Raw genomic sequence first — 8262 nt, 5'->3', positions numbered from 1 at the left:
AAAAACATGGCTGCAAATTTCTTGACACTACTTCCATTAAGAGTTGGGGCTTATGTCCCTTCCCCTTGGGTCTGAGTGAGTTGTGACTGTTTCAACCAGTGGACTAGAACAGTGTTTCTCAACATTTTTTTTCATCGTTATCCTACGATAACAATGAATATCCCTTAAAAAAAATCCCTAAAAAGGAATATCCCTAAATATCTCCCCTCATGAAATGTCAATACCAAAGACGTATTGTACATCTATCTATCCATCCATCCATCCATTCATCCATCTATCCATCCATCCATCCATCTATATCTGCGTTTTATATCTAAAAAGAGTAAAAATATTTTTTCACCCTGCAAGAACCAATATTTGCCCCTATGGGGAATGCATGCAAGAGGGCCTCTGTATGGCTTCCAAGGCTAAGTCAGAAGAAACCCTGCAGCTCCCTCCTCAGTCTCTTGAAACGCTTGCCCTCTGGATGGTCTGTGGATATTCCCTCTTAGAACCCAGCTGTCACAGAAAGGCCACATGTAGGGCCTCTGGGCAACAGTCCCAGCAGAGCTGTCTTGGATCACCCCAGCCCATGCTCCAGACTTGTGAGTGAAGAAGCCTCCAGATGACAATAGCAACCAGCCTGTGTGGCCAGGGTTCACACATTGCTACAACACAAGCTGTTCTCCCATGCTTAGCAGCACGCAGGCTGCTGGAGCCTGAGGTCTTGCCCTTTCTCAACACATGAACCATATGGACACAGTCAGTCAAGATGTGGCAAGTGGTGAGTGTTCCCGAAAACAAACTTTCCACTGTGTCAATAGCCCTCCATGCTCTGCCCTCCACGCTCTGCCCTCCACTCTCTGCCCTCCATGCTCTGCCCTTCATGCTCTGCCTTCCATGCCCTACCCTTCATGCTCTGCCCTCCATGCTCTGCCCTCCATGGTTCTGCCCTCCATGCTCTGTCCTCCACGCTTTGCCCTCCATGCTGTGCCCTCCATGCTCTGCCCTCCACGCTTTGCCCTCCACGGTCTGCCCTCCACGCTCTGCCCTCCATGGCTCCTGACACTACTCTTGGCAAATCTTCAACCTCATTCAAAGAAAAGTTATAAAGCGAACCAGCAGCAGTTTACAGCTGATGAGGTCAAGGAGAAGAAATGAACACTAGCAAATGGTAGTTGAAGAATCCATCTCAGGAGAGGAAGTGCTCAAGGCAATAGAGGAAGAATTCAGATGGAAAATTCCCCTCCTTAGAGAAATTACAGACAACAAGATCTCTCCAAAAAAAGGAGCTAAGAAAAGAAATATAGTAATTAAAAAAAAAGTATTTAAAGTAAAATATGGAGGAAAAAATGAGCAGACAGAGCTCAGGAAGAATGTAAGCGGAAGAGAATAATAATCCTAACAACTTTATTGAGAGGAAATATATATACGTTTGAAAGTTAGAAAAAGAAGTGTGTTGTTATTTAATTATGAGTGAATTGGGGGGACTGAAATATGAGGGTTGAGCATCCTGCATTTGCTGTCGTACAGCTCGAGAGGTGGAAGGGGCCAAGCTTGGGTTGAATCAGGAGTGAGTGGTGGTGGCTGTGCCAGTTCTGAGCCAGGTGGAGGATGGAGAGTGTCTTAGGCACGAAGGGGTTAGAGCCAAGCCCCTCTTGGGATGGAAAAGTCCAGACGGGCCCTGGGGCCTCTGCAACTGAATGATAGTCCATTATCTCTGACAGGGTCATCCTGGAGCCACAAGGAAAGGAGGCCTGAGGGAGGATCCGTGAAGGTGAGAGGCAGATGCCTCCAAGGAATCAGTGTGAAAGAGGGGTTGTCCTTTCTTTTATCTGCTCCTGAGGCAGAGGTGGCGGAAGGCAGAGAGGCCCCCTCGGCATCCCTGTGCTGTGTAGCACCGGCCGGGAGTGGGATTGCATTCCTGAGGCCAGGATGAGGGATGCTTCCTCTCTGCAGGGATCCTTGTCTCCTGGAGAACTGTAATTGCTGCTTATTACCCGACAGGAGGCCAGAGGTTCTACTTGTTTCCTCCAAGGGTGTCGATGGTGTGGGAGCTGCGGTTCCCCGGTTCCCCGGCTCAGGCTGTGACATTGTTTCCCCCCGGAGGCCCCTTAGCATTACTCACTCGCAGCGCAGTGCGGAGCAGGTCCAGGAGCAGCAGCCCCTTCAGGGAGATCGGGAGCAGGAAGTGGATGTTGCAGAGCAGGATCCTGGACAAAGCGGTCAAGATGCCAAGAGTGAGCCGCCTCTTCCCCAACCAACACCTGCCACCCTGCTCAGCTGCCTGGTCCCCAAACAGGGAAGCCCCCTGCAAGGGGCAAAGTCATGCCACCCGGAGACTGAGCCTCCAGGGGCCTCCCCACAGGCTCAGTTTGAGGCCCGGCCCCTTTGCTGCCCTTGGCTGTGACTGCCCTGCCTTTAAATGTATTTGCAGAGATGGTGTCTCGCTGTAACCCCCAGGCTGGTTTTGAACTGCTGAGCTCAAGCCATCCTCCTGCCTTGGCCTCCCAAAGTGCCGAGATGACAGGCGTGGACCACTGCGTCCAGCCAGGCCTGCCTTTGGTCTTCTATCCCACAGTCCCCGCTGCTCACCTGTGTCCCGCCAAGCTTGAGGGTCTGCTGTGTCCTGTCTTCCTGCTTCTGTTCCTCTCTCTGCCTTGTGTCTCCCTTTGTCACTTCTGCCCATCTTTCAAGCTCAAATCTAGTTATTATTACCCCTTTGAAGCAGAGGAAGATATTCCCCCACTTCCATCAACCTGGCTATTTATCTACTTGGTTCTCCCGTGAGGCGTTTCTTCCTGCTTGGGGACCCACTTTATGACCGCAGATCTGAGACCTGCTGCCTCATATCGCCCACATGTTTAATACTTGGTCTAGCTAAATCAGTGGGTTCTGGGGAGTCCCCATCAGTGTTTAAGAGTCTGATTTCCCAATCTTATTCCTCATCCACTCCCCCACACCCGGTGCCAGGGCCCCTCCCCGCAGGCCACCCCTGTTCTCTCCCTGAAGCTGGCCTCCAGCCCAGGCAGGGAAGCAGTGATGAGTCATGTGAATTTCGCTCAGGGTTTTCTTGAGCGAGAGCAGGCCTGCCATATTGCACATCCTAAAAATACCCTTTAAACCACTGTGCTCTTCTTGTAAGTTCCACTCCCCGTGGTCTTGCAAGTTCCACTGCACCCTTGGTCTCTCCCTGCCAAGTTTCCCCTTGTGCCTCTCCTGTCTCGCTAGAAGTCCTGGCACTGCCATCTCCGCTCAGCAGAACAACTGCTCTGCAAACAGTGGAGCGGGATGAAAGCCAGGTCAGGAAGCATCCCCAGCGCCTCGCCTCTTCCGGACTCCTAGGGAACACAGGCTCCGTGCTGGCAGGCTCCAGGGAATGAGACCCTTTGAAAGGAAGGGAGTTGGACTGGAGAAGGGAAGGGAGCCAGTGGAGCACGGAAGGCAGGATCCAGGGAGAGAATGGGCCTTGACCCTGGACTTTGAGGGATCTTGAAGCACCAGGGCTGTGATGGGGTTAAACAGGGGCAGCTGCGTTTGCGCTGTGACCAGACATCCTATTGATCCCTCGAAGGGAGATGGGCTTCGGGTTGGTGTCCATATCCCTCCACCATGCTGGGAATGTGAAAGAAAAGCAAGGGGCCCAGCTTCCTGCTCTCCCACCCTGCCCTTCCCTAGCCTTGGCTGGGGAGTTGCAGCGATGGGCACACCCCTGCCTGTGACTGTGGTAGGCAGAATAGTGAACACCACCAACGATGTCCTAACCCCAGAGCCTGTTAATATATTTGATTACATGCAAGGGGGAGTTAAGGCAGTGGGTGGATTTGAGACTGCTCGTCAGCTGACCCAGGGTGGATTATCCTGGATCATCTGGCTGAGCCCAGTGGAATCACCAGCATCCTTATAAATGAAAGAAGGAGGCAGGAGAGTCAGTGGAGCGATGCACTGTGGGAGGCTCCACTGACCTTTGTTGGCTTTCAGCAGGAAGGGGCCATGAGCCAAGGAATGCGGGTGGCCTCTAGAAGCTGGAAAAGGCAAGGGAACAGGTCCTCCCCTGGAGCCTCTAGAAGGAATGAGCCCTCTTAACACCTTGATTTCAGCCCGATGAGACCCATTTCAGACTTCTGGTCTCCACAGCTGTATGATCATGAGATTGTGTTGTTTTAAGCCACCAAGTTTGTAATGATCAGTTACAGCAGCCACAGGAAAACCACACAGAGAGCCGCCCTTCCAGAACACCCAAAGCTTCAACTCGCTTTTGCCTCCTGGGGCTTGAGGGACTTGGCGGAGCATGGAGCCCAGAGCCTGCTCTCTGGAGCTCAGCCTGTTGCAGCTCCTTGAGGAGAATCTCCTGCAGTGCTCAGGTATAGACGGGGAGGGGAAGGCCCACTACACACTTCACTGTCTCTCGCCTGACCAGTGCCACATGAGGGTCTCTGGCGAGAGCCCCTGAAGGAGTGGTCGTGGGGTAGCCTAGGGAAAGGTCTGTGGGAGCCCAGCTCTGCTCACCTGGTGAGGGGCTGGTAAGAGCCGTGGGCTGGGTGCTGTTGGTGCTCTGGGTGAGAGAAGGCCAGGAGGCCAGAACTGTTGGAGTAGTTGTTCTCAGAGGTTCTGCTGTGTCTGCTGTCCCAGGTGAAGCTGTGTCTGCTGTCCCAGGTGAAGCTGTGTTCCTTTTCCCAGGCACAGCTGTTTCTGCTTTTCTAGGTAACGCTGTGTCCATTGTCCCAGACCCAGCTGTGTCTTCTGTCCCAGGTGCAGCTGTGTCTTCTGTCCCAGGTGCAGCTACGTCTGTTGTCGTAGGTTCAGATGATTTTCTTGGATTTGCTGCTGGACACACGAAGGATAGTTTTGAGGGTGACCTAGGAGGCTTCCCCATGGCTCACGTCACCCCTTACCCCTCCAAGGACTGTGAAGCATTTAGTCTTAGCACTACAGGTCAGACAGTTGTTTTGTTTTGTATCTTTTTGGTATCTTATCTAAAATGTAACATTATTTCATTTACAAACACACACCACTGTACCACCCATGAAGGACTTGTGGTGAGAGGCTACGTAGGCAATTGACAAATACTCAGCTTAGGCAATTGACAAATACTCAGCTTAGTCCCAGAGTCCTGCGTTGCACAGCTGAGCATTGAGAATCACACTCTGTTTTCTTGAAGTTCTACATCAGAGCCAAACAGATCTTCTCTTGAGTCTCATCCTGGGTTCAAGCAGGCTCTTTGTTGCCTGCTGTGTAGCGAAGTGACCCTAAGAGCCGGCTGCCCCTCCCTGGGCCCTGCATGGGAACTCAGGACTCCTCCCCTCTGCAGCTGGGCAGAGCATCTGTTTCCAGCTGAGGTTTTCCTGCCTCCCAAAAGCTTCCTTATTTCACTAGGCTTGGAGGGACTCTCCCCCAGCTCTTCCTTTCCTTCCACTCATGCCTTTGTTCTCTTTTTAAGTCAATTTCTGAAACATTCTAAAACCAGCACACTTCCCCACTGCACACGCACACAGGCACACCACATCTGCATATACTAAGCTGAAAATGACTTTTCCCTGCTTTGTAAATGGGCCCACAGGTAACAGATATATATGATTGAGCTACAGCATCTGTGTGTGTGCATGGGGAGCTGACAGTTTCCCTGGTGCCTGTGGTGGAGATGACACTGATGGCTCTGGGGGCTGGGCTGTGGAGTGAGGGTGACAGCCTGACTCTCTTTCTGGGAGCCCCCCGTTCTGAGTTCTCAGGCTCCTCAAAGACTCGGAGCAGCCAGAGGAGGCCCGTGGGAAGGCTCTGCGCTATGCTGGGCTCTGTTTTTCCCTCTTTCAGGAATGGGTCAGAGTCTCCCATGCCCTCGTTTGTCCATATGCCACCAGAGGAGGGAGAGGAAGAGAGAGAGGTGGCTCCAAGGAGAGGGTCACCAATGGGCTCTTGGTCACTACATGCTTGTCCTGTGGCTGAGACCTCTGGGATTGCGATTTTCTTGCATTCCCCTCCCTGTACACCTGACAAGTCCTCCCATCAGGCTGGGGCTGCTCTGAGGGGGCACGGGTTGCCCCAAGTGACTTGCAGAAGAGAACCTGCCTTCTTTCTCAGCCTGCACTGAGCCTGCCCAAGCTGAGACGGTTCTGCTTGGCTCCCTCTGATAACAGCAGATAGAGACGTACAAAGACGCTGAGGCTTGCTCTGTCTTCCAGTCTCTCCAGAATCTTGGTGTAACCCCTCCCCCCAACACACACACGTGCACATGCACACACAGGCACAGGCATACAGGCAAACACAGACATGTGCACACGGACACACACTGGCCCATTTGTACACATGCATCTATGCACAGCACACACATAGACACAGGCAAGCCTAGGCACACATACACAGGTACACACAGGCACGCACAGGCACGTGCACACAGGTGTCCCAGGGCGATGTCAAGACAGCATCACCGAATCCTCCTGGGTCAGCACCAGAGCTCAGTACAGGAGGGAGCCGCTCCTACCTGGGTAAACGGTCATTGCAACTTGGACCCCAAGGTCAGTGCCTGTCCTCTCGATCCCACACCAGTAGGTGTCAGTGTCAGACCTCCGGAGCATCTTCATGATTATGGTGAACACACGGTGTTTCCGATTGTCCCTGATGGACCCTCGGTCTCTCCCCGCTGTTTGCTCTGATCTTGTGATTGTAACGAGGATTTTGTTTCCGCGGCACCACCACTTGCTGTAGGTTTCCCAGCCTTGGTCATAATCACACTGCACTGTCAGTGAGTCCCATTCTGTGCCCCACACAGCTTCAGGACCATCGATCGAGAAACGCCCTGGAAGATAGAACGCAACGTCCAGATCTTCCCTCCCTGGGCACCGCCAAGGGCTTCCAGCACCTCCCTGGGGACTGACCAAGAGCTTTTATCCTTGGCCCCTAAATTGTGAAATTCTCACATCCATTTGTTCCTTAATTCCGCGGCAGTATTTCGTTTGTTGTCACCCCTCTGACAAAGTTCTCCTGAGGGCTCCAACTGCCCAACACAGTGGCCTGTTCATGCACCATACTAGTGACCACTGAATGCCCTCTCATTTTGGAAACCTTCCCTCCTTTGCCCTGAGGTGACACTCACTTCCCCACCAATCCCTGGCTCTCATTGCAGCCACCAGCTTATTATTTTTATTTATTTATTTATTTATTTATTTGGAGACAGAGTTTTGTTCTTGTTGCCCAGGCTGGAGTGCAATGGTACAATCTCGGTTCACTGCAACCTCCACCTCCTGGGTTCAAGCGATTCTCCTTCCTCAGCCTCCCAAGTAGCTGGGATTACAGGCAAGTGCCACCACGCCTGGCTAATTTTGTATTTTTAGTAGAGACAGGGTTTCTCCATGTTGGTCAGGCTGATCTTGAACTCCCGACCTCAGGTGATCCGTCTGCCTCGGCCTCCCAAAGTGCTGGGATTACAGGTGTGAGCCACCATGCCTGGCCAGCCACCGATTTACTTTAAAATCCCAGAGCTGAACAGGTAGACATCCTGGCTTCCCCCAACTCCTCCGCCCACTGGCACTGCACCCCACACACCTAAAACCCTCTCCTGTGAGTCTGTACATGTGATAAAGTTTCATGGAACCAAACATACCCACACACACCCACACACGCACCCAACACTCACACACTCGTGCACACATGGAGTGCATGGTTGTTTTTCTTTGCCTAAGCACCATGCTATTTTTGTCTCCATACCTTTGCACAAGTTGCTCCCTTTGCCCAGGAAATTTTCTCTTCCTTGCCTGATGGACTCAAACTTTTATTCCCCTCCCCGAAGGGCTGGTTCAGCCCCTCCCTGGTGCCATCAGACCACTTTGTACCTGTCTCAGTTGTTGCGCTTACAACATTGAACAATGGTTTTGGTCTTTGGCTTGTCCAGAGCAGAAGCTCAAGCAGGCTGATGTGTGGGGTTTACTTACACTCCAGAGAGCGATGACATCCTTGTCTCATTGCCTGTCTTCCTCCTGTAACTCTGAGCTGCTCCATTTTAGCCACAAGTCAAGACAAGCTGTGGAGGCTTCTAAACTAACCAGATGTCTGAACCCCGCCATGACTGAGTGGGTCTGAGCTGGAACCTGAGTGTCTGTGCTCCTTTAAGGTTCCTCAGGGATTCATGCATTTAAGTTTGTGTATATGTGTATATATGCATGTATGTATGTATGTATCTACCTATTTATCTGTCCTTTCATCTATCTGTCCACCTGTCTGTGCATCTATCTGTCTCTCATCTATCATCTCTCCGTTTGCTTCTCTCTTATCTATCTATCTATCTATCTA

This window comes from Macaca nemestrina, chromosome 17 (assembly GCF_043159975.1).
Source record: "Macaca nemestrina isolate mMacNem1 chromosome 17, mMacNem.hap1, whole genome shotgun sequence".
NCBI classification, from domain to species: domain Eukaryota; kingdom Metazoa; phylum Chordata; class Mammalia; order Primates; family Cercopithecidae; genus Macaca; species Macaca nemestrina.
Note: the sequence above shows the minus strand (reverse complement) of the source record.